The following is a 25,463-nucleotide window of genomic DNA, read 5'->3' on the forward strand; positions in this document are numbered from 1 at the left end:
ACGGAGGAGGGAAGCGAGTTCCACAGGAACGGTGAAGCCCTCGAGAAATCTTGAAGACGAGCATCAGAGGTGGGAGTACGGACAGAAGATAGACGTAAGTCTTCAGCAGATCGTAAGGGCCTAGACGGGACATACTTGTGTATAAGGGAGGATAGATAGGTGGGAGCAGCATTATGTAGAGATTTGAGAGCAAGAACCAGAATTTTAAATTGAACTCTATATTTTATAGGAAGCCAATGTAGGGATTGACAGAAGGTTGAGGCATGGAAGGTGCGGGCGGACAGGAAGATGAGCCTCGCCACCGCATTCAGTATGGACTGAAACGGCCAAGTTGGGAGCACGTAAGACCACTGAGAAGTGGATTACAGTAGTCAAGGCGAGAAAGGACAGTGGAATGGACTAACACCTTAGTCGCATCTGGCGTTAAGTAGGGGCGGATGCGCGCAATGTTTTTGAGATGGAAATGACAGGATTTGGTGATGGATTGAACATGAGGCTTGAAGGAGAGGTCGGAGTCAAAGAGAACACCTAGGCAGTGAGCCTACGTGGTGGAGCTGATGGTAGCACCGTTGACTTGGGGAGAGACAGACACAGGAGTAACAACACTTGAGGGAGGAAAGACCAGAATTTCAGTTTTGGTCATGTTTAGTTTAACCCCTTAAGGACCAAACTTCTGGAATAAAAGGGAATCATGACATGTCACACATGTCATGTGTCCTTAAGGGGTTAAGGAAGTGGGCAGCCATCCAGTTAGAAACTGTAACGAGTATATACCCCTACACGCAGGATCCAGCCAAGCAGAAGACAGCACAGAGGAGAGATACGTCTACCGGACCTTAGAGTGGCCGGACTCGACGTAATAGGAGAAGTACAGAGTCAGGAACGATCCGAGGTCAAGGGCACAAAGAGACAGCGTAAACGAGAACTAGCCGGGATCTGGTACACAGGAATCAGCAAGCCGGCAAACAGTACAGACAAGGATAAAGCGAAAACGAAGTCAGAATACAAAGCCAAGGTCAAATACGGAGAAACACAACTGAACACAACAAGCACTAAAGGGAACTGTAGCAGAAACCACGATAGGGCAAGGAACTAAGGGAAAAGGGTAAGTATAAATAGGTTCAAAACTAATGTGATTGGCTCCTGTCACTTCCACACCCCCAAAAGGTAAGTGTATGGGGTGTGTGGGATGACAGGGGCCAATGGGAGCCTTTTGGCAATTTAGGCTCCCACTGTCTCTTTAAGAGCGCGCCCGAGACTCGCGGCGCGCTCTTAGATTCAGGCGGGACATGTGACCGCATCTCGCGGTCACTGCCCGCCTTCCTGCCTGAAGCGTCGGATGAGCCGCGCGCGGCTCGTGCAGCCGCAGGACCGCGCGCGGCTTGAAGAGAGGACCGCGGCCGGCCCCTGGGAAAGGTGAGTAACGCTACAGAAACAGCAGAGAGGCAGTCAGAGACACTAGTCAAGAGGGACAGGAGACACTAGTCAAGAGGGAAGAGATCAGGAGAGGACAGGTAGATTTGAGTGTCATCTGCGTAGAAATGATATTGGAAGCCAAAGGAGTTAATGAGTTTATCAAGGGAGGCAGTATAGATGGAGAACAGTAGGGGACCAAGGACTGAACCTTGGGGGACACCAACAGAGAGGAGTTGGGGAGAAGAAGCAGATCCAGAGAAAGAAACACTGAAAGAGCGCTGGGAGAGGTAGGAGGAGCACCAGGAGAGATCAATATCTTGTAGGCCGATATTGCGGTGGATGAGAAGAAGCTGTTGATGATCAACAGTGTCAAAAGCCGCAGACAGGTCAAGGAGAATTAGGATAGAGTAGTGACCACAAGATTTTGCAGCGAGTAGATCATTGGATACTTTGGTTAGTGCCGTTTCCACAGAGTGCTTAGCGCGGAAACCAGACTGAAGCGGGTCTAGCAGAGAGTTGGACTCGAGGAAGTCTGTCATTCTCGCATACACAATTCTTTCAAGGATCTTGGATGCAAAAGGCAGTAGCGAGATAGGACGATAGTTGGATGGGGAGTTAGGGTCAAGATTGGGCTTCTTTAGAATTGGGGTTACAGTTGCATGTTGCGATGGAAATATACCAGAGGAGAGAGAGAGAGATTGAGAATTTTAGTGAGAGGTGGAGAAAGAGAAGAAGACAGAGTACGGATGAGATGCAAGGGAATTGGATCTAGGGAGCAGGTGGTGGGGCGGGAGGACTGGAGCAGAGCAGAAACCTCTTCCAATGTAGCGGGTGCGAATGAACATAGAAAAGCAGAGGGAGTGAAGTTAGGGGAAATATTGTAAGGGGAAGAAGAAAGATGAGAGATCTCTTCTCTGATTGTAGAGATCTTGTCAGTGAAGTGAGTTGCAAAGTCTGAGGTGGTCAAGTTAGTAGGTGGAGGAGGAACAGCAGGGCGAAGAAGAGAGTTAAATGTGTGAAATAGTCGTTTGCGTTCGCGGGAGAGTGTGGTTAAGTAATTAACTTTTGCAGAGGAAAGAGTCAAGCTGTATGAGCTCAGCATAAATTTATAGTGTAGAAAGTCAGATGCATAGTGAGACTTTCTCCAACAGCTTTCAGCAGTTCTGGAGCATTTTTGGAGGTATCGAGTGAGCTTGGTGTGCCAGGGTTGTTGTTGGGGGGGCCTGCAGCGTTTAAATGTACAAGGTGCCATGATGTCTAGTTGAGAGGAGAGGGTGGAATTGTAGAAGGAGGTTGCAGAACTAGGACAGGTGAGGTTTGAGATAGGTAAAAGGAGAGTTTGAAGATTAGTGGAGAAATGCTCTAGGTCAAGACATTGGAGGTTTCTGTGAGAGTGATGTTCAGACGGTGGTGTCAATTGGGTCTTAGGTATGTCAATGTCAAAAGTCAGCAGATGGTGGTCAGATAGAGGAAAAGGAAAATTGGATAGATTAGAGGCAGTACAGAGGTTGGTGAAGGCAAGATCAAGAGTGTTTCCTGCTGTATGGGTTGCTAAATTGGACCATTGCGGAAGGCCAAAGGAGGAGGTTACAGAGAGCAGACGAGAGGCATCAGTGCAATTGGGATTATTGATTGGGATATTGAAGTCCCCAAGTATAAGGGAAGGAGTGCTAGATGAGAGGAAGTGGGGAAGCCAGGAAGAAAAGTGCTCAAAGAAGAAAAGGATAGGGCAGGGGGAGTTATGATTGGTTGAAAGGTACATTGAGGGGAGAGAAGGATGCCTACGCCGCCTCCTTTACAGTTGAGTCTTGGAGTGTGAGAGAACTGTAGCCCACCAAAACATAAAGAGGCAGGAGTAGCGCTATCAGAGGGGGACAGCCAGGCCTCTGTAAGTGCAAGCAGTGTGAGTGAGTTTGAGATGAAAAAGTCATGTAATTTTAAATTACTGCAGATGGAGCAGGCATTCCAGAGTGCACAATTAATTTTGGTAAGTGAGGGTAAAGGGCAGGGTATTGTAATGAGGTTTGTGGGGTTTCTGGTTGTCTTAGTGTGTGTAGAGAAGGTAAAGGGCCCTGGATTGGGAGAGACATCACCAGCTGCTAGAAGTAGGAGGAGAGAAAGTGACAGGAGGTGTGAATGGGTTTTGTATGCATGGGGTCTAGGATGAGATCGATTGTGGGTTGGAGTGAGAGAGTAGAAAAATGAGTGTAAGGCATGAGATGAGAGAAGGGGGGAGTGTAGCAGAGAAGGGCATATGTAAATGTGGATGGGTGGATGATTGAAGTGGGTGTAAGGAGAGATTTTTATACTGAGGGAGACTGAGGAAATAAAGAGGAGGAGAAAACAGAACATTAAGATTCAAGATTTTTTCAAAACAGTTTTTTTTAGATCATGATTTTACATTGTTATTTTTGGAGAACTATTTACTTAAAGGGACACTCAAAGCACCATAACAACAACAGACTACTGTAGTTATTATGGAGTCAGGAGTACCCTGGAGCCATCCCACTGTTAAAGGGACATTGTAGGCAACTAACTGCTTCATCTTATTTAATTATTATAGTGTCTGGAGTGTCCTGGTGCGGTCTTTCCATTCAGTATCAACCGTTTTGGTGTTTTTGTGCTAAACGAGAATTGGTAGCAGCCTATTCCATATGTGATGCATGTGCTAATGAGTAAGTATTAGCCTGTTCAGCAAGGGGTGGTTGTGATTGACTGAGACGGCTATCTTTGCCCTTTCAGCCTATTACTGTGACCACTGCAGGTATGAATTGGTATGGCAGAGGCTGGTCTGAGCTAACCTGCCTTCTCCTCTAAGTACTATGCACCTGCGAGCATGTACAACGTCCGTTAGGGATGATTTACCCAAAGTTGCAATTTACAGTACACTATGGTACAGTAGTCGGTGTGTGTCAATTTGGTCTGAGCAATGTCTTCAGACAGGACTCTTTTCATCAAGTGTTTCCACCCCCTTTTATCCTCCAGTACAGCTAGTTGGTGTTCCAGCTTTGCATGAGCTGTGGTCAGGTCACAAACCTGTTTCTTCAGGTCAGCTATTTGTGTACTGACAGCCACTGTCATCTTCTACACGCCAGTAAGTCTGGATGTAAACCCTCTAATGCCGTCCGACACGTGCACGAAATTACCCTATAGGCAGTATAGTACGTCTGGGTGGTTAACTTGTCAGAATTGCTCCATGTACTATGTATTCAATGTTTGTAGAATGATTTAGCCAAAGTTGCAATTTACAGTAGTTTAATTTTAAGAAAACCACTAAGGATTCTTAATTACTCAGCCCTGCTCTGACATCTACATGTTGCTGCTGTACTAATACAACTCAGCTAAATGTAACTTGCACATAAATGAGAAGTATCTGAGTCGTCATTTCCACAGCACAGACTTTTAGTTTTCCAGAGAAAAAAGTAAAGGCTTGATAAGCCTGCAGACAACTGATCTGCAGCTTTTGCAATCTGTTTTAGAGATGCATGTTTTCATTGAGGCTAGATATATTAAAATGATGTATTTATTTTCAATGGAGTGTTCCTTTAACAGTGGGATGAGAACAGGATACCCCAGGCACCATAACAACTTCAGTGGACTGTGGTGTTTATGCTGTTTAGGCTAACACTTTAAGGTGAATTACAATAGTTGTCTGCATATCTATAATGTTACATTGTTTGCTTTCCAATTAAAGGAACACTATAGTCACCTATATTACTTTAGCTAAATAAAGCAGTTTTAGTGTATAGATCATTCACCTGCAATTTCACTGCTCAATTCACTGTCATTTAGGAGTTAAATCACTTTGTTTCTGTTTATGCAGCCCTAGCCACACCTCCCCTGGTTATGAATGACAGAGCCTGCATGAAAAAAAAAAACTGGTTTCACTTTCAAACAGATGTAATTTACCTTAAATAATTGTATCTCAATCTCTAAATTGAACTTTAATCACATACAGGAGGCTCTTGCAGGATCTAGCAAGCTATTAACATAGTAGGGGATAAGAAAATCTTAATTAAACAGAACTTGCAATAAAGAAAGCCTAAATAGGGCTCTCTTTACAGGAAGTGTTTATGGAAGGCTGTGTAAGTCAGGTGTGACTAGGGTTCATAAACAAAGGGATTTAACTCCTAAATGGCAGAGGATTGAGCAGTGAGCCTGCAGGGACATGTTCTATACACCAAAACTGCTTCATTAAACTAAAGTTGTTCAGGTGACTATAGTGTCCCTTTAAGGTCCTCATCTGATTCAACAGTTTTATTTTACGATATTCCTGATTTGCTTACTAATACTGATAAGAATCTTAACCCCTTAAGGACACATGACATGTGTGACATGTCATGATTCCCTTTTATTCCAGAAGTTTGGTCCTTAAGGGGTTAAAGGACGTGTAATTGTAAATAAATCTGAGTAAACTGATTTTTTTTTGTGGAGTTAGTCAAATATATTTGAGGACATTTTACTGTTTGTCTTTTTAAAAGTTCTTTTACTCTAAATACATTTCTACATTCTACTATGATAAGTCGATAAAGATTAGAGTCTGAATGACTGGAAAAACATTTTACATAAACAGAAAAATCTTAACTACACAATCAGTTTATCATGGCCCCAGGGCAACAATCCTTTACTGTAATGTGTGCATTTGTGTAACAGAGATGCAGAGTAGTCCTGGTAATATACATTGTGTATGAGTCTGTCACACTCGAGCAATGCTCTAATCCAGGCCCAGGTACCTACCTAAGCACATCACCGGAAGGAGAGCCTACATTGGCAAGCATGGACTATGCTGGGGAACATGCAGAGGTCCTGCCATGGTCCAGCTCAAGCATGCTACAATTCAGGACCAAGTATGTGACATGGGATGGGGTGTCAGACACCGTAGCTATGGTTCTGATCATTTGCACTTTTAGGGGTAAACAGTAGGTTGTAACTCCAATGTTGCTAAACTAGGTGATTACTAGATTCCTCAGGTACCCCAGAACCCTGAATACCATAAACCTATCACTGATGGTGCATTGCTGAATCCCATGTCAGTATACCTATGTTGTATCAATGCTTTTTAGAAACAGAAATAAAATTATATCCAAGATACATTCAAGAGCATCTTCATTGTCCAAGGTTTATGGGTACAGCGCTGCATCATCAAGCACCTTTATTAAAAAAGTCAGCTAGACCCGAATGGGACAAGGGGGGAGATCACACAAAACATCTACTGCACCGGTACATAAAATCTGCAGTATTCCCCAACATAGACAAATTAATCTTATTCTGGCCTTAACCCCTTAAGGACCAAACTTCTGGAATAAAAGGGAATCATGACATGTCACACATGTCATGTGTCCTTAAGGGGTTAAAGGGACTTTTTACTGCCCAAATACAAAAATAAATAAAACCACTGTATAATAGGTATACCCCAATACAAACTTGCATGTGTTTAATTCTATATTTTTTCATTGGGGGTATAACTAGAAATAGCTTATAAAAGCTGCAGATCTCTTGTCTGCAGCCATTGCAAGCCCTTCCCTTCTAACCTAGCCCAGACTTTATGTGGCTGTCCAATCACAGACTTGCCAACAGTGGCGTACATACCAGGGTCGCAGGGGTCGAGGCTGCAACCGGGCCCGGCCCACCAGGGGGCCCGGCCGCCCCTGCGACCCTGTATGTACCCACTGGGCCAGCCTCTTCTCCTGGGGGCCCCAGGAGCTGGCCACCTCAGGGCCCCCCAAGGCTGGCCCTGCTTACACCCGGCAGGCAGTCAGGCTGGCCGGTGCGCGAGGGAGCACTCTCCCCTGATGACATCATCTTCCGGCGCCGGCATCCCTACGCGGCGCGCGAGGTAGCTGAAGAGGAAGCACTCAGGGGAGAGTGCTCCCTCGCGCACCAGCCTGACCGGCCGCCTAGGAGCCCAGCAGCACCACTGGACCCCAGGGAATCCCCTCAGCACTCCAAAAGGTATGGAGGCTGGGGGGATTAAATTAAAAAAAAACATGTGTAAGTGTGTGTGAGTGTAAGTGTGTGTGAGTGAGTTTGTGTGTGTGTGTTAGTGTGTGTGTGTGTGTGTGTGAGTGTTAGTGTGTGTGTGTGTTAGTGTGTGTGTGAGTGTTAGTGGGTGTGTGCGTGAGTGAGTGTGTGAGTGAGTGTGTGTGTGTGTGTGAGTGTTAGTGTGTGTGTGTGTTAGTGTGTGTGTGAGTGAGTGTTAGTGGGTGTGTGTGAGTGAGTGTGTGTGTGTGTGTGTGAGTGTTAGTGTGTGTGTGTTAGTGTGTGTGTGTGTGTTAGTGTGTGAGTGTTAGTGTGTGTGTGTTAGTGTGTGTGTGTTAGTGGGAGTGTTGGTGTTTGTGTTAGAATGTGTGTGTCTGCTAGTGAGTGTCAGTGAGTGTGTTACTGTGTGTGTGTCTGTTACTGAGTGTGTTTGTGTGTGTGTGTTAGTGAGTCTGTTTGATGTCTGTTAGTGAGTGTGTGTTTGTCAGTGAGAGTGTATGTTTTGTAAGTGAGTGTGTATGTATGTCTGCCGCTGAGTGTGTCTCTGTCAGTAAATGTGTGTGTCTGTTAGCTAGTGTGTATGCATTTGTTTGTGAGAGTGTGTGTGTGTGTCTTCAGCACTTACCTTTCTCCAGCGCCGGACTCCCATGGCGCTGGGGATCCCTCCGCTTCTCAGCTCTGAATGCGCATGCACGGCAAGAGCCGCGCACGCATTCAAACCGCCCATAGGAAAGCATTACTCAATGCTTTCCTATGGACATTCAGTGTCTTCAAATGGCGGAAGCGCCTCTAGCGGCTGTCAGTGAGACAGCCACTAGAGGCTGGATTAACCCTCAGTGAAACATAACAGTTTCTCTGAAACTGCTATGCTTTCAGCTGCAGGGTTAAAACTAGAGGGACCTGACACCCAGACCACTTCATTGAGCTCATGTGATCTGGGTGTCTGTAGTGGTCCTTTAAGTGTGTGTGCATCTGCATGCACTGGCGTAAATACCGCGGTCGCAGCCCTGCAACCCCTGCGACCAGGTGCCTGCCGCCATGTATTGCTGCCCCGGCCCGCGCAGAGTAAGTGCGTAGGGGGAGGGGGGGGGCCACGGATCAATTTTCGCACCGGGGCCCCATGGGTCATGTGTACGCCACTGCTTCCCAATGCAGCTCAATGAGATGTCTTTGCAAGACTGGTGCTCTCTGCAATTGCTGCCTCCTGCTTTTAGTTCCACTGAGCTAACCAAGCCAGGGAGTAACAGGACAGGTATTATAATTGAAAGCTAAGGGAAGATTAATTCATAAAAAAAGATGAATTCATAAAAATGCTAAATCCCATTGAAATATGCAGTCTTTGTCAAAATGAGAAAAAGAAGACCACACAGTGCTTTAGGGGTTTGGAGTGTCCCTTTAAATGATACCTTTTAAATTTTACTTACAGTTCTCAGACTGTCACTATAGTAGGGGCCACCAGTAAGCCTGCCACCAGACGACTGCTACATGAAACAACCTGCAATTTGGGAGGCCATGTCATCCAGCACCAGCTCCTGTACATGCCAGACTGTCCCATTCATTTTCTGGGGAGAGATGTCCTCTCCAAACTCCAAGCAAAGATCACAATGGTACCACAGCTCTTGACCTTCCACATAGCCTCAGAATCATGTCTATGTCTGTCCCAAAAGAGGAAGAATGGAGGTTATTTGTCGATAAGGCCCTCATGGAAGCACCCTCAATACCTCCAGAAATCATAGACACCCCAGGTATAATGGCCGAACTGAAACCAGGTGTGTACCCCATCAGTAAGAGACAGTACTATATCTCACAGGCAGCAGTGAGGGGTATTTAGAGATTCTTAGAAACAAAAATGTCTGGAAACAGAACCAGGCCATTTCCTGAATAACAAGTGGTACCAATTAGAAGATGAGAGAATAGTTGCACCCACGTCACTGGCCGTGAACATTGTAAGGGCTCTCCATGAGTCCACCCATGCAGGAAAATCATCCATGGAGGCTACACTTAACTATTTCTTCTACCTACCAGACCTGTCTACAGTAATGCATGCAGTGGCCAGAGGATGCATGGAATGTGTCACAAATAACCCCCGACAAGGACCAAGCCAACCACCAGGGATTCAAACTGTTGGAGCATTACCTGGTATATTCCACCATGTCCTTATTATTGTATGCTCATAGTCTGGCTGGGTAGAAGCCCAGACCACCAGAACAGAAAAAAACAAAGTGGTCCGATTCTTGCTCTCTGAAATCATCCCAAGGTGCGGGATACCCACATCAGTGGGATCTGACAATGGCCAGGCCTTTATGAATAAGTGACTGCAAGAGGTAGCCACTAGCCTCAGTCTTAAGTGAAAACTGCACATTGCCTACAAACCTCAAAGTTCAGTGATAGTTAAGCGAATGAACCAAACACTGAAGCTACACCTGGCTAAAATGTGCCAGGCAACCAACTTGAAGTTGGATGCCTTGCTCCCCATTGTCCTTTTCTGTTTCAGGAGTGCCCCCACAAAACTTACTGGTTTCTCCCCCTTGAAATCATGAATGGCCGACCATCACCGATTGCCCAGGGTCTTAAAGGAGTTCTCCGCCAAATAGGAGGAGAAATCACACGCCAACAAGTAACACACAGTGAAAGTTGCTGAAATCACCCCATGGATCTACCCCTCCAGAATGAAGCCTGTCTCTGCTCAATGGCAAATAGCTTCTGCTGATTCCGACAACCCTCTGAAACTCTGCTTTAACCCCTTAAGGACCAAACTTCTGGAATAAAAGGGAATCATGACATGTCACACATGTCATGTGTCCTTAAGGGGTTAAGAGAGTGAAAATACCTGCTGGAGAAAATTCCAACAAGTAGGTGTTTTGATGGCCATATTAATGCCTGACCACCTGCCAATGATGGAAAGCCGAGGCCCCCAGAGGAGGCCTCATGAAGCCGAACAGAATCAGTAGTACTCCTTACCCTGCAGCCCTCACATCCGGAAGCTGAGGTGCTGACGCACGGTCAAAGCTTCTTCAAGATCATCTGCCCATCTTGAGTTTATGGTGATATTTATATTGAATAAATTATCTTAGTCCACCTGTACTGAGGTGGCATGGAAAATAACTTATCCGTTAAACAATAAGTAAATGTGCCCAAAGAATAGGGATTGCATAGATGGTGGGTATAACTACTGCTCCTACTGGAGTTGTGTGTGTGTTGGGCCACCTATAAATCAGATATCCTAACTGCGAATCTGCAGACAATGCCGGCCACATCTAGCTGTAATACAAAAATAAAAGATAGTGAGTAGGCGCTTCTTGAAATGCAGCAGAGATAAATGTAGAACAGGGTTTGATACAGCAGTGTTTCCCAGACACTAAATCAGAGTGAGTTTAAGTAAAAAGTGTGTATCAAAGACCACATAGGGAGTGAAAATCCCCAAAACAGGTGTAGTGGTAAACAAAAACCATAAGATACGACCTGAACGCAGGCGAGTGGCAGAGTCTTCTCTATAAAATATAAATTAGAAACATAACATAGTGTATACTGTATACTGAAAATATATAAATAATATGAAGATGGACTACCACTCACATTTACCAGAGCCGTACCAGGCTCTGTATAGCAGGCTCAAAGGTGGCTAACAGGCTAACGAGACTCCAAAGCAGAAGTATGAAGAATTCCGTAGTAAAAAAAGGATTTATTTTGTAAATAAGAATAAAAAATCAAACTCCCGGTTACAAGGGGGTGGAACCCAAACAACAAATGGTATAGAATGAAGGTATCCACTTACCCCAAACAAAGTAAACCGTAGGAGTGAATATAAGAACAAATATAAAATACAATCAAATGATATAGTCACAGCAAACGCGTTTCGGCAAGGTAGCCTTCTTCCAGTGCTGGTTTTCGGATCCTCGTGGCTTGCTTAAATGCACCCGGCATTACAGATCACCTGTGCGTGTTTTTCTTCCGCATACGTCACTTCCGGTAATTACGAACGATGTCATTTCCGGTATCGTCAGTTGGAACGCACGGTGGAACGCATACAGCGTTCAGTCGTTTCCGGTCTCGGAAAAATTTGTATTTGAAAAAGAATTGATCATGTAAAGGAAAAAATACGTAAATAAAACATGATATATCAAATAGAGATCCACAAAAGTGGCCATCAAACTGTCATTATTGCTAACTCTCCATATCCATTAACCACTTAAATGAACAGAGCTCATAGTAGGGCAGACACATAAGTAGGATGTAGGAGCCGGCCAAAAATAGGTCAAAAGGAAATATAAAAAAAAAGAAATAGTAAAAAAAAGGGAATATGTAATAAAGTATAAATAAGATAAAAAATATTATAAAAAATGATATTATAAAAAATGAGAAAACTCAAAATCTAAATTTAGACCCTTAGGGAATAAGCAATCCATATCAAAAATCCATTTGCTCTCTATCTTTGCCAGCTCCTTTACATTGTTTTCACCCCTCCAATTTTTTCCTTTCTTAAAGATTGCCATGAAGGACAGTACAGATGGATCACTTCTATGTTTTTTGGCAAAATGTGCTGAAACACTGTGTTTCATATACCCCCTCTGGATATTGCCCACGTGTTCTGCAACGTGTTCTGCAAACCACTAGAACCTTAAAAACTAGGATTGCAGAACACGTGGGCAATATCCAGAGGGGGTATATGAAACACAGTGTTTCAGCACATTTTGCCAAAAAACATAGAAGTGATCCATCTGTACTGTCCTCAGGGCCGGCGCGTCCATAAGGCGGCACAGGCGGCCGCCTTAGGGCGCCAGAGAAGGGGGGCGCAAAAATCCGAATCCCCTGCCTCTGGCTGGAGACTCGGATTTTTAATCTCACCTCTCTCCCTGCAGCCAGCACACAGGAGCCTGGCAGTGAAGTCAGCCGTCCTCCTCTGATGATGTCAGAAGGGGGCGGGACTTCTACTGCTCCCAGACTCCCCAGCGGTCCTGATTGCAGCTCCAGCCTCCAGTGCAGCCCGTCCCATCCGACCACCAGGGGTAAGGTTCTCCCTCCTGGCCCAAGGTAAGTCTCTGGGAGGGGGTGGGGGAAGAACTTGTAGCTTTTTTTTTTTTTAAATCAAAACGTTTTTTTTTTCCTCCCCTTTCTACAGCCCCTGCCCCCACCATACTCCCCCCTGCCCCCACCATACTCCCCCCTGCCCCCACCATACTCCCCCCTGCCCCCACCATACTCCCCCCTGCCCCCCACCATACTCCCCCTGCCCCCCACCATACTCCCCCTGCCCCCACCATACTGCCCCTGCCCCCACTATACTGCCCCTGCCCCCACTATACTGCCCCTGCCCCCACTATACTGCCCCTGCCCCCACTATACTATCCCTGCCCCCACTATACTGTCCCTGCCCCCACTATACTGTCCCTGCCCCCACTATACTGCCCCTGCCCTCACTATACTGTCCCTGCCCCCACTATACTGTCCCTGCCCCCACTATACTGCCCCTGCCCCCACTATACTGCCCCTTCCCCCACTATACTGCCCCTTCCCCCACTATACTGCCCCTGCCCCCACTATACTGCCCCTGCCCCCACTATACTGCCACTGCCCCCACTATGCTCCCCCTGCCCCCACTATGCTCCCCCTTCCCCCACTATGCTCCCCCTGCCCCCACTATACTCCCCCTGCCCCCACCATACTCCCCCTGCCCCCACCATACTCCCCCTGCCCCACCATACTCCCCCTGCCACCTCTATAGCCCCCTGCCACCTCTATAGCCCCTGCCCCACCATACTACCCCTGACACCTCTATAGCCCCTGCCCCCTCTACAGCCCCTACCCCTCCAAACTGCCCCACCATACTACCCCTGACACCTCTATAGCCCCTGCCCCCTCTACAGCCCCTACCCCTCCAAACTGCCCCACCATACTACCCCTGCCCCCTTTACAGCCCATCTATAGCCCCTGCCCCACCATAGTGCCTCTGCCCCCTCTACTGCCCCATGTGCCCCTCTACAGCACTTCTATTTCCCTCTATAGACCCTGCCCCCACCATACTGCCCCCTTTACAGCCCCTGCCCCCACTATACTCCCCCTGCCCCCACCATACTCCCCCCTGCCCCCACCATACTCCCCCCTGCCCCCACCATACTACCCCTGCCACCTCTATAGCCCCTGCCCCCACCATACTACCCCTGCCACCTCTATAGCCCCTGCCCCATCATACTACCCCTGCCCCCTTTACAGCCCCTCAATAGCCCCTGCCCCCTCTACTGCCCCATGTGCCCCTCTACAGCACTTCTATTTCCCTCTACAGCCCCTGCCCCCTGCCTCTGCCCCCCTTTCACACGCCTCTACTGCCCCTGTCTCCCCCTCTACTTCCTCTACCCGCCTCAACAGCCCCTGTCCCCCTCTACTTCCCATTTACCCCCTACCATACTGTCCCTGTGACACCACTTTATTGCCTCAGTGTCCCTCGTTACAGCCTGTGCCCACACCATACTGCCCCTGTGTCCCCCTCTACTGCCCCTGTGTCCCCCCTCTACTGCCCATTTCCAACCACATTGCCCCTTTGCTCCCACCACAGCCCCTATACTCCCTTCTACAGCCTCTAACTCCCTTACTTCACATCCCTTCCACTCCCTTTTACCCCATAGCTCCAGTACAGCCCCTATTCCCTTACTACAGTCCTTACCCCCACTACAGCCCCTCTCCCCCAATTGCTGCCCAGATCCCCCACACTACAGCCCCTGTTCCCACTTGCAGCCATCAACCTACTTCAGTCCCTAACCCCCTACTACAGCCCCAATTCCCCACTACATTTCCTAAGCCCCCAATTACAGACCCTAACTCTCAACTACAGCCCCTGTCCCCCTACTACAGCCCTTAACTCCTTAATTAGAGCCCCTATTACCCCACTAAAACTCACTCCCACCCAAGATTAGGTTCTGGATCTGCCCCTGCTCTGTATACCTGTCTGCATGTCTCTGTATGACTGTCTGTCTGTGTCTGTATGTCTCTATATGACTGTGTCCGTGTGTTTCTGAATGTCCCTGTATGCCTGTATGTCGCTGTATGACTGTATCCATATGTCTCTGTATGCCTTGTTCTGTATATCTTTGTGTGACTGTCTGTGTATATATGTCTATGTATGCCTTGTTCTGTATGTCTCTGTATGCCTGCATCTTCATGTCTCTGTATGTCTGTGTTTGTATAACTGTGTCTTTATTTATCTATATGCCAGTGTCTGCATGTCTCTGTGTGTGTGTCTGTATGACTGTATGTCTGTGTACCTGTATGTGTTGATTGTATGACTGTGTGCCTGTATGGCTGTGTTTGTTTGATTGTGTGCCTGCATATTTCTGTGACTTTGTGCCTGTATGTGTGTGTGTAGCTATATATCTATGTCTATATGGCTTGGGAGGGAAAAGTTACACAAAGGAGCCTGAGGGGAAGAGGGACACACAAAAAACAGGCTGAGGGGAGAGACCCACAGAAAAGGGCTGTGGGAAAGAAAGACACACAAAGGGGCTGGGGGGGAAAGGAGATACACATGGGGGTTGTAAGAGACATACAAGGGGGTGTAAGACACACTAACGGGGGGTACAATACACTACATGGGGATTTCAAAAGGCTGGATATGAGACACCGCTAAAGATACATCTTATTCGTGTGTGGGGGGGAGGGGGGCGGCAAAATTCATCTTCGCCTGTGTAGCCAAAAATCCTTGCACCGGCCCTGACTGTCCTTCATGGCAATCTTTAAGAAAGGAAAAAATTGGAGGGGTGAAAACAATGTAAAGGAGCTGGCAAAGATAGAGAGCAAATGGATTTTTGATATGGATTGCTTATTCCCTAAGGGTTTAAATTTAGATTTTGAGTTTTCTCATTTTTTATAATATCATTTTTTATAATATTTTTTATCTTATTCATACTTTATTACATATTCCCTTTTTTTTTACTATTTCTTTTTTTTTATATTTCCTTTTGACCTATTTTTGGCCGGCTCCTACATCCTACTTATGTGTCTGCCCTACTATGAGCTCTGTTCATTTAAGTGGTTAATGGATATGGAGAGTTAGCAATAATGACAGTTTGATGGCCACTTTTGTGGATCTCTATTTGATATATCATGTTTTATTTACGTATTTTTTCCTTTACATGATCAATTCTTTTTCAAATACAAATTTTTCCGAGACCGGAAACGACTGAATGCTGTATGCGTTCCACCGTGCGTTCCAACTGACGATACCGGAAATGACATCGTTCGTAATTACCGGAAGTGACGTATGCGGAAGAAAAACACGCACAGGTGATCTGTAATGCCGGGTGCATTTAAGCAAGCCACGAGGATCCGAAAACCAGCACTGGAAGAAGGCTACCAAGCCGAAACGCGTTTGCTGTGACTATATCATTTGATTGTATTTTATATTTGTTTTTATATTCACTCCTACGGTTTACTTTGTTTGGGGTAAGTGGATACCTTCATTCTATACCATTTGTTGTTTGGGTTCCACCCCCTTGTAACCGGGAGTTTGATTTTTTATTCTTATTTACAAAATAAATCCTTTTTTTACTACGGAATTCTTCATACTTCTGCTTTGGAGTCTCGTTAGCCTGTATTGGCACCTTTGAGCCTGCTATACAGAGCCTGGTACAGCTCTGGTAAATGTGAGTGGTAGTCCATCTTCATATTATTTATATCTTTTCAGTATACAGTATACACTATGTTATGTTTCTAATTTATATTTTATAGAGAAGACTCTACCACTCGCCTGTGTTCAGGTCGTATCTTATGGTTTTTGTTTACCACTACACCTGTTTTGGGGATTTTCACTCCCTATGTGGTCTTTGATACACACTTTTTACTTAAACTCACATCTAGCTGTAACCCCTTGAACCTGACACTGTTTAATACCCTGGTATTCCTGCACAAGTGGGGCACCTTCCATGGTCTGCAGATATATGCTTCTGGTACCGACCGGGGTACCATACTGTATTTAAATATTGAAACTTAAGTCATAAATAGTAAGACCCACCAGGTTTTTCAATCCATTTAGACCTGCAGGTACTACAGGGTGGTGAGGAGGGAGGTTTATAACCCCGTCCAAAATCAAAATGGTTGCTAAAAACCTCCAGAATTTCTGGCACTATAGTATCCATTAAAAAGGAGTAGGAAAGGGTGGAGTCTAAAGAAGAAGGGGTGGGTTCTTAATTATTATTTTATTATTATTTTACGGGGAGGGGGAAGAGTCCATTAGGGGAGGGGGTTGTGAGGAGAACATGGGAGGGAGGGTAAGGAGAATGGGAGGAGGGAGTCCACTAAGGGAGGTGGGGGGGTTTAAAGAGAATGTGGGAGGGACGGGAATAGATTGCATTTAAAAACCCAAAACATTTTTTCACTGTTATAGATTGAATAGCAGTTAGTTGTCTGCAAGCTGGTGTCAGGCCTACAGCGTGTAGTCTGCCAACCTCTGCCAGTGCACAGTGCCACTCATATCTGGTGTCGCAATAGCTTGCATTTAAAAACAAAAAAAGTTTTTGACTGTAATATAATAGCAGTCAGTGTCCTTCATAAGTGTGTGTCAAGCCTACAGCGTGTACTCTGCCAACCTCTGCCAGTGCACAGTGCCACTCATATCTGGTGTCACAATAGCGTGCATTTAAAAACCCAAAAACAGAGAGGAGGAGGAGACGAGTTGGAAGCATGGGGAGGTCATCGCAAGGAGCTAGTGGCACAGTCAGACAGCATGCATCGGCAATCGGGGTCAGCCTGACAGCACGCCAATCAACGCATGCTGTGTCCACCACCAGAATGCCGTCATTGCAGAGCTCAGCAGTGTGGAATTTTTTTTGTGTGTCTGCCTCTGACAACAGCGATGCCATTTGCAACCTGTGCCAAAAGAAACTGAGTCGTGGGAAGTCCAACACCCACCTAGATACAACTGCTTTGCGTAGGCACATGATCGCACATCACAAACGCCTATGGGATCAACACATGAGTACAAGCAGCACACAAACTCAAAGCCGCCATCCTCCTCCTGGTCCACCATCTTTAGCCACATCAACCACTGCTGTCCTCCTTGCCCCCTCTCAACCATCCGCCACTCCGTCTCTCGCCTTGAGCAGGTCCCGCTCATCTGCCCACAGTCAGGTGTCTGTCAAGGACATGTTTGAGCGTAAGAAGCCAATGTCAGAAAGTCACCCCCTTGCCCGGCATCTGACAGCTGGCTTGTCTGAATTATTAGCCCGCCAGCTTTTACCATACAAGCTGGCGGAGTCTGAGGCGTTCAAAAAATTTGTAGCTATTGGGACCCTGCAGTGGAAGGTACCCGGACGAAATTTCTTTTCACAAAAGGCAATCCCCAACCTGTACTCGATTGTGCAAAAGGAAGTAATGGCATGTCTGGCACACAGTGTTGGGGCAAGGGTCCATCTGACCACTGATACCTGGTCTGCAAAGCATGGTCAGGGCAGGTATATCACCCACACTGCGCATTGGGTAAACCTGCTGACAGCTGCCAAGCATGGAATGCGTGGCTCTGCAGAGGAGTTGCAAACACCGCCACGACTTGCAGGCAGGCCTGCTGCCACCTCCTCTACTCCTCCTACTCCATCCTCTTCCATAACCTCCTTGGCTGAGTCCTCTTCTGCTGCTGCGTCTTGCTCCACATCAACGGCACCCCCCCAGGCTCCCCAGGTACTATTCCACATCCCAGGTACGGCAGTGTCACGCCGTCTTGGGTTTGACTTGCTTGAAAGCAGAGAGTCACACCGGACAAGCACTCCTGTCCGCCCTGAACGCGCAGGTGGAAAAGTGGCTGACTCCGCAGCAACTGGAGATCGGCAAAGTGGTTTGTGACAACGGAACAAATTTGTTGGCGGCATTGAAGTTGGGCAAGTTGACACGTGCCGTGCATGGCACATGTGTGTAATCTGATCGTACAACGCTTTGTGCATAAGTACACAGGCTTACAAGACGTCCTGAAGCAGGCCAGGAAGGTGTGTGGCCATTTCAGGCGTTCCTACACGGCTATGGCGCAATTTGCAGATATCCAGCGGCGAAACAACATGCCAGTGAGGCGCTTGATTTGCGACAGCCCGACACGTTTGAATTCAACACTCCTAATGTTCGACCGCCTGCTCCAACAAGAAAAAGCCGTTAATGAATATTTGTATGACCGGGGTGCTAGGACAGCCTCTGTGGAGCTGGGAATTTTTTGCCACGTTACTGGATGCTCATGCGCAATGCCTGTAGGCTCATGCGTCCTTTTGTGGAGGTGACAAACCTAGTCAGTCGCACCGAAGGCACCATCAGCGACATCATACCATTTGTTTTCTTCCTGGAGATTGCCCTGCGAAGAGTGCTGGATCAGGCCGTAGATGAGTGTGAAGAGGAAGAGGAAGAGTTGTGGTCACCATCACCACCAGAAACAACCTTATCAGCATCGCTTGCTGGACCTGCGGCAACGCTGGAAGAGGATTGTGAGGAAGAGGAGTCAGAGGATGAATGTGGCTTTGAGGAGGAGGAGGAAGACCAACCACAACAGGCATCCAAGGGTGCTCGTTGTCACCTATCTGGTACCCGTGGTGTTGTACGTGGCTGGGGGGAAGAACATACCTTCATTGAGATCACTGAGGAGGAGGAACGGGAAATGTTGGATTGTTGAGGGACCCTCGTATAAAAAGGCTGAAGGAGAACGACCTGTACTGGGTGTCCACGCTACTAGACCCCCGGTATAAGCAGAAAGTGGCTGAAATTTTACCAAATTACAACAAGTTGGAAAGGATGCAGCATTTGCAAAATAAATTAAAAAGTATGCTTTACAGAGCATATAAGGGTGATGTCACAGCACAACGGGAATCTAACAGGGGAAGAGGTGAAAGTAATCCTCCTCCTCCCACGACCACGCCGGCAAGGACATGACGCTTTACAGACGTGTTGTAGATGGAGGACATGCAGAGCTTTTTAAGTCCTACGCATCGCCACAGCCCTTCGGGATCCACCCTCAGAGAACGACTCGACCGACAGGTAGCAGACTACCTCGCCTTAACTGCAGATATCGACACTCTGAGGAGCAATGAACCCCTTCACTACTGGGTGTGCAGGCTTGACCTGTGGCCTGAGCTATCCCAATTTGCGATAGAACTTCTGGCCTGCCCTGCTTCAAGTGTCCTGTCAGAAAGGACCTTCAGTGCAGCAGGAGGTATTGTCACTGAGAAGAGAAGTCGCCTAGGTCAAAAAAGTCTAGATTACCTCACCTTTATTAAGATGAATGAAGGATGGATCCCGAAGGGACTGACAGTGGGCAATACATTCAACTAAAAAAGGCCTGATGAGATGAGCTGCCTTGGGCTAAAAATGGTCCACATGCTTCTGTATTTTTGCTCTGAATGCCGGTTGACTTGCGTGACTTATCCGCCACCAACTAGGGCTCAATCCTCAATGTTTTAGGGCACTTTCTGCCTGGGAAACAAACAACAATTTTTCTGGCCGCTGCTACAGCAGTGGCTGCAACAACACCTAATTTTTCAGGCATGTGTTCATGCCTAATTTTTCGGGCCTCTGGTGCTGCACTGTGGTTTCAAAAACCAAACCAAAAAAAGGCACATGACAGGGATTAAACTGATAGGAATAGTCTACTTAACACACCACTCCTATCTGGTGGCACATTAGATTGCACGCGCAGTGCCCCAAATTTGAAGTAGGAGGACCGACCAAGCATCTTTTTCCACCTCCCGGTTCCTGAAATCGATGCCATATACACTTCCCCTTATAATGCGCCAGCTCGTTATTCTCTTGGGCCCCAGCTCGTTATTCTCTTTTTCACTTCACTAGGGACACTTTACTGCACTATGGGCACTTAGACCCACTCTTTGTCTTGCACAGTGTTATTCCTAGCCAGCATCTGTGATGGGAAATCAGGCAGTCATCTAAACGTTTAGATTGAGCTTTAGCTTAGAACACCCTTGAAGGTGTTTAAGGAGATTAGGGCTAGTTTAGAGGATTCTTCTTAGACCTCTCTGAGTCTTTATAGCCCTTCTACCTATCCAGCATTTCTGGAAACTAGCTAAGAGAAAGGGTGGCTGTGTGTCTGTGATACATTTAACTTTATATCTCCTTATTGACACTTTTTATGACAGCATCACTCCGGTCTACATACTCTCTGCCTATACCCATCTATTTCGAGGGAATTTCCTTGCCCCTGGCAATATTATATAATAGGTAATAGTATTACCATTATTACACAATTAGCCACTATAGGGGAATGAGTATAGTATCCCTTTGTTATTTATAAATGATACAATAAAGACTTTTGTCCATTACTCAATTTACTTTAACAAAGGGTACTAGCCACGGTATTAGGAAGCATTACTCTGCTTTCCCTTTCTCCATCTATTATACACCTATGCTCACTAGGATTTGTAGGTATCACTTTATTATAGTTGTCTAACCTTTTCCTATGCCAGTTTTAGATCTCCTTCTTGGGAGATTTTTTTCTTTTTTCAGTTTATTAGCATACCTGGGTACAAGCCCTCGGTGATGCTGGCACCACCACCTGACCACATTTCCTTATTTCTTCCACTCACAACGCTTTTTCCATCTTTGAAGGGGTTTGGCGAAACAAGGAAATAGTCCTCTACTCGTAACAGGGATTAAACTGATAAGAATAGTACTACTTAACACACCTTATAATAACGCAGAGAGAGGCAACGCAGAGAGAGGAGTCTGAAGAAGAGGAGTCAGAGGAGGAAGGTGGCTTTGAGGAGGAGGAAGACACAGCAGGTGTCCCAGGGGGTTTGCTGTTTCGGGGACCCTTGGTGTTGTATGTGGCTGGGTGGAGGAAGAGACCTTCAATGACATCAGTGAGGACAAGGTACGGGACATGGCTAGCTTGGTATCTAACCTTGTGCAAATGGGGAGTTTGCGGTTGTGCAAATGGACTGTTTGCGGTTGTTTGCGGTGCGTTAAACGGGGAGTTTGGTCTGTCACTGTGAAGGGGGCGTAACCCTTACACTACCTGATCGATACAACATCATACAGTAGGTTCCCCCCCTCTTTATTTTTATGGCCCCCACCCACCACTCACGGGTGGGAGGGGCGGGCGGGAGGACAGTAGGTCCCCCCATTGTGATTTATGGCCCCCACCCACCGCGCAGGGGTGGGGGCCGGGGGGGAGGACAGTAGGTGCCCCCCCTTATCCTTATTTACTGAATATTCCCCTGTATAATAATGTTTGGCATTTAGTGAATATTCCCTATTCTGCTCTGTGTCAGTGTGTATCAGGGTCTCTGAGGACAGGTGTCAATCCATATCTGCCAAGTGACCCTATGTAGGAGGAACAGTCCCTATTCTGCTCTGTGTCAGTGTGTATCAGGGTCCCTGAGGACAGGTGTCAATCCATATCTGCCAAGTGACCCTATGTAGGGGGAACAGTCCCTATTCTGCTCTGTGTCAGTGTGTATCAGGGTCTCTGAGGACAGGTGTCAATACATATCTGCCAAGTGACCCTATGACCCTATTCTGCTCTGTGTCAGTGTGTATCAGGGTCCCTGAGGACAGGTGTCAATCCATATGTGCCAAGTGACCCTATGTAGGGGGAACAGTCCCTATTCTGCTCTGTGTCAGTGTCTATCAGGGTCTCTGAGGACAGGTGTCAATACATATCTGCCAAGTGACCCTATGTAGGGGGAACAGTCCCTATTCTGCTCTGTGTCAGTGTGTATCAGGGTCCCTGAGGACAGGTGTCAATCCATATCTGCCAAGTGACCCTATGTAGGGGGAACAGTCCCTATTCTGCTCTGTGTCAGTGTGTATCAGGGTCCCTGAGGACAGGTGTCAATCCATATCTGCCAAGTGACCCTATGTAGGGGGAACAGTCCCTATTCTGCTCTGTGCCAGTGTGTATCAGGGTCTCTGAGGACAGGTGTCAATCCATATGTCAAGGTGTCAATATGTCATATGTCAGGTGTCAATCCATATCCATTGTGATTTAGGAATGTTAGGTGATTTATGCCCTTTATGGATTAAAACCAGACTCTGCATCAATTGTGTAATTTTCCATGGGAGTTTTGCCATGGATCCCCCTACGGCATGCCACAGTCCAGGTGTTAGTCCCCTTGAAACAACGTTTCCATCACTATTGTGGCCAGAAAGAGTCCCTGTGGGTTTTAAAATTCGCCTGCCCATTGAAGTCTATGGCGGTTCGCCCGGTTCGTTCAAGTAGGTGTTTTGATGGCCATATTAATGCCTGACCACCTGCCAACGATGGAAAGCCGAGGCCCCCAGAGGAGGCCTCATGAAGCCGAACAGAATCAGTAGTACTCCTTACCCTGCAGCCCTCACATCCGGAAGCTGAGGTGCTGACGCACGGTCAAAGCTTCTTCAAGATCATCTGCCCATCTTGAGTTTATGGTGATATTTATATTGAATAAATTATCTTAGTCCACCTGTACTGAGGTGGCATGGAAAATAACTTATCCGTTAAACAATAAGTAAATGTGCCCAAAGAATAGGGATTGCATAGATGGTGGGTATAACTACTGCTCCTACTGGAGTTGTGTGTGTGTGTTGGGCCACCTATAAATCAGATATCCTAACTGCGAATCTGCAGACAATGCCGGCCACATCTAGCTGTAACCCCTTGAACCTGACACTGTTTAATACCCTGGTATTCCTGCACAAGTGGGGCACGTTCCATGGTCTGCAGATATATGCTTCTGGTACCGACCGGGGTACCATACTGTATTTGAATATTGAAACTTAAAGGACCACTCTAGGCACCCAGACGACTTCAGCTTAATGAAGTGGTCTGGGTGCCAGGTACCTCTAGGATTAACCCTTTTTTTTTATAAACATAGCAGTTTCAGAGAAACTGCTATGTTTATAATGAGGGTTAATCCAGCCTCCAAATTCTCTAGTGGCTGTCTCATTGACAGCCGCTAGAGGCGCTTGCGTGCTTCTCACTGTGAAAATCACAGTGAGAGCACGCAAGCGTCCATAGGAAAGCATTGTAAATGCTTTCCTATGCGACCGGCTGAATGCGAGCGCGGCTCCTGCCGCGCATGCGCATTCAGCCGATGACGTCGCTATCAAGATGGAGAGGAGGAGGAAAGCTCCCCGCCCGGCGCTGGAAAAAGAGGTAAGTTTAACCCCTTCCTCTCTCCAGAGCCCGGCGGGAGGGGGTCCCTGAGGGTGGGGGCACCCTCAGGGTACTCTAGTGCCAGGAAAACGAGTATGTTTTCCTGGCACTAGAGTGGTCCTTTAAAGCGGCACTGTCATGCCGAACTTACCTTTCCTCAATCTCTTCCTCTTCTCCCCCTCTCTCAGGATCTGTTATTCTTTTCTTCCTGTCTTCTTTAGTTTTCTTTAAAACCATAAGACAAAGTAGGGACTCTTTGTCTTATGGGATTCCTCCGCTTGACCAGCTCTGACCAGCGGAGGAGCAAAGTGTGCTTCATTTCCGCTGGTCAGAGCAATTTTCCCATGATCCCTAGCTTTCCTCCCAGTTCCCACAATACTTCCTGTCAGTATTGCCGAAAGTCCTGTCACTTAGACAGAACGCCGGCAAAACTGCCGAATTGCATCCTAACAGAATGAGCACCGTTTCTCCATTGGTGTTAGGATGCAATTCGGTACTTTGTTCGTATCGGAATTTCATTCTAATGAATGAAACTCCGATCCTATTCATTGCTGTGGCTGCATCTTGCAGCCGCGTAGTAGATAACTCCCTAATTCCCACGGTATCAGGGAGCTATCTACTAAAAGGCTGAAAGACCTAAATTGGTCTTTCAGCCAAATTTACTAACACCAAGTAAAAATGACTTGGTATTAGTAAATAATATGCCCCTACTCGCTATACCGCGAGTAGGGGCATGTCTAGTAAGCAGTGAGCAGCCTGTGGCTGCTCACTGTAGAAAAAAAATAAAAAAAATATTGCCCCCCACCCCTAAATGACGGGTGGGGGCCGTAAAGTAAAATAAGGGAGGGAGACCTATTGTCCCCCCCCCCCGGCCCCCCCCCCGGCCCCCACCCCTGAGCGGTGGGTGGGGGCCATAAAGATAATGAGGGGGGGGACCTACTGTCCTCCCCCCCGGCCCCCACCCCTGGGCGGCGGGTGGGGGCCATAATAGTAGTGGGGGGGGGGACCTACTGTCCTCCCCCCCGGCCCCCACCCCTGGCCGGCGGGTGGGGGCCATAATAGTAATAAAGGGGGGGGGGACCTACTGTCCTCCCCCCCGGCCCCCACCCCTGGGCGGCGGGTGGGGGCCATAATAGTAATAAGGGGGGGGGGACCTACTGTCCTCCACCCCCCGGCCCCCACCCCTGGGCGGCGGGTGGGGGCCATAATAGTAATAGGGGGGGGGACCTACTGTCCTCCCCCCCCCGGCCCCCACCCCTGGGCGGCGGGTGGGGGCCATAATAGTAATAAGGGGGGGGGACCTACTGTCCTCCAGCCCCCGGCCCCCACCTCTGGGCGGCGGGTGGGGGCCCTAATGGAAAAAGGGGGGGGGGGGACCTACTGTCCTCCCCCCCGGCCCCCACCCCTGGGCGGCGGGTGGGGGCCATAATAGTAATAAGGGGGGGGGACCTACTGTCCTCCAGCCCCCGGCCCCCACCCCTGGGCGGCGGGTGGGGGCCCTAATGGAAAAAAGGGGGGGGGGACCTACTGTCCTCCCCCCCGGCCCCCACCCCTGGGCGGCGGGTGGGGGCCATAATAGTAATAAGGGGGGGGGGATCTACTGTCCTCCCCCCCCCGGCCCCCACCCCTAGGCGGCGGGTGGGGGCCATAACGATAATGGGGGGGGGGACCTACTGTCCTCCCCCCGCCCCCACCCCTGGGCGGCGGGTGGGGGCACTAAGTAAATTCCCCCCCCCCCCCCCATCAAGGTGACTAGGGGTGCCCAAGCCCCTAGTCACCCACCCCCCACCCAAATAAAAAATGCCCCTACCTACCCCCCTCACCCTAAAAAATAGTGAGGGGGGAATAAAATTGCTAACCTGTAAAGTAAAATTAAACTTACTATTCGACGTCTTCTTTTTTCTAAAATCTTAATTTTTCAGCCCCAAAAAAGGCCAAATAAAAAACCATCATAGCCGTCGAA

General features: G+C 47.7%; 1 protein-coding gene across 1 annotated transcript in view; it reads right to left on the minus strand.

Moving 5' to 3' along the window:
* The window catches only part of LOC134569325 (histo-blood group ABO system transferase 2-like), a 247,490-nt gene that overhangs the window by 189,431 nt on the left and 32,596 nt on the right, over positions 1-25,463 (minus strand). The gene's annotated exons all lie outside the window — the stretch shown is intronic.

The sequence above is a fragment of the Pelobates fuscus genome, chromosome 7 (assembly GCF_036172605.1).
Source record: "Pelobates fuscus isolate aPelFus1 chromosome 7, aPelFus1.pri, whole genome shotgun sequence".
Classification (NCBI taxonomy): Eukaryota; Metazoa; Chordata; class Amphibia; order Anura; family Pelobatidae; genus Pelobates; species Pelobates fuscus.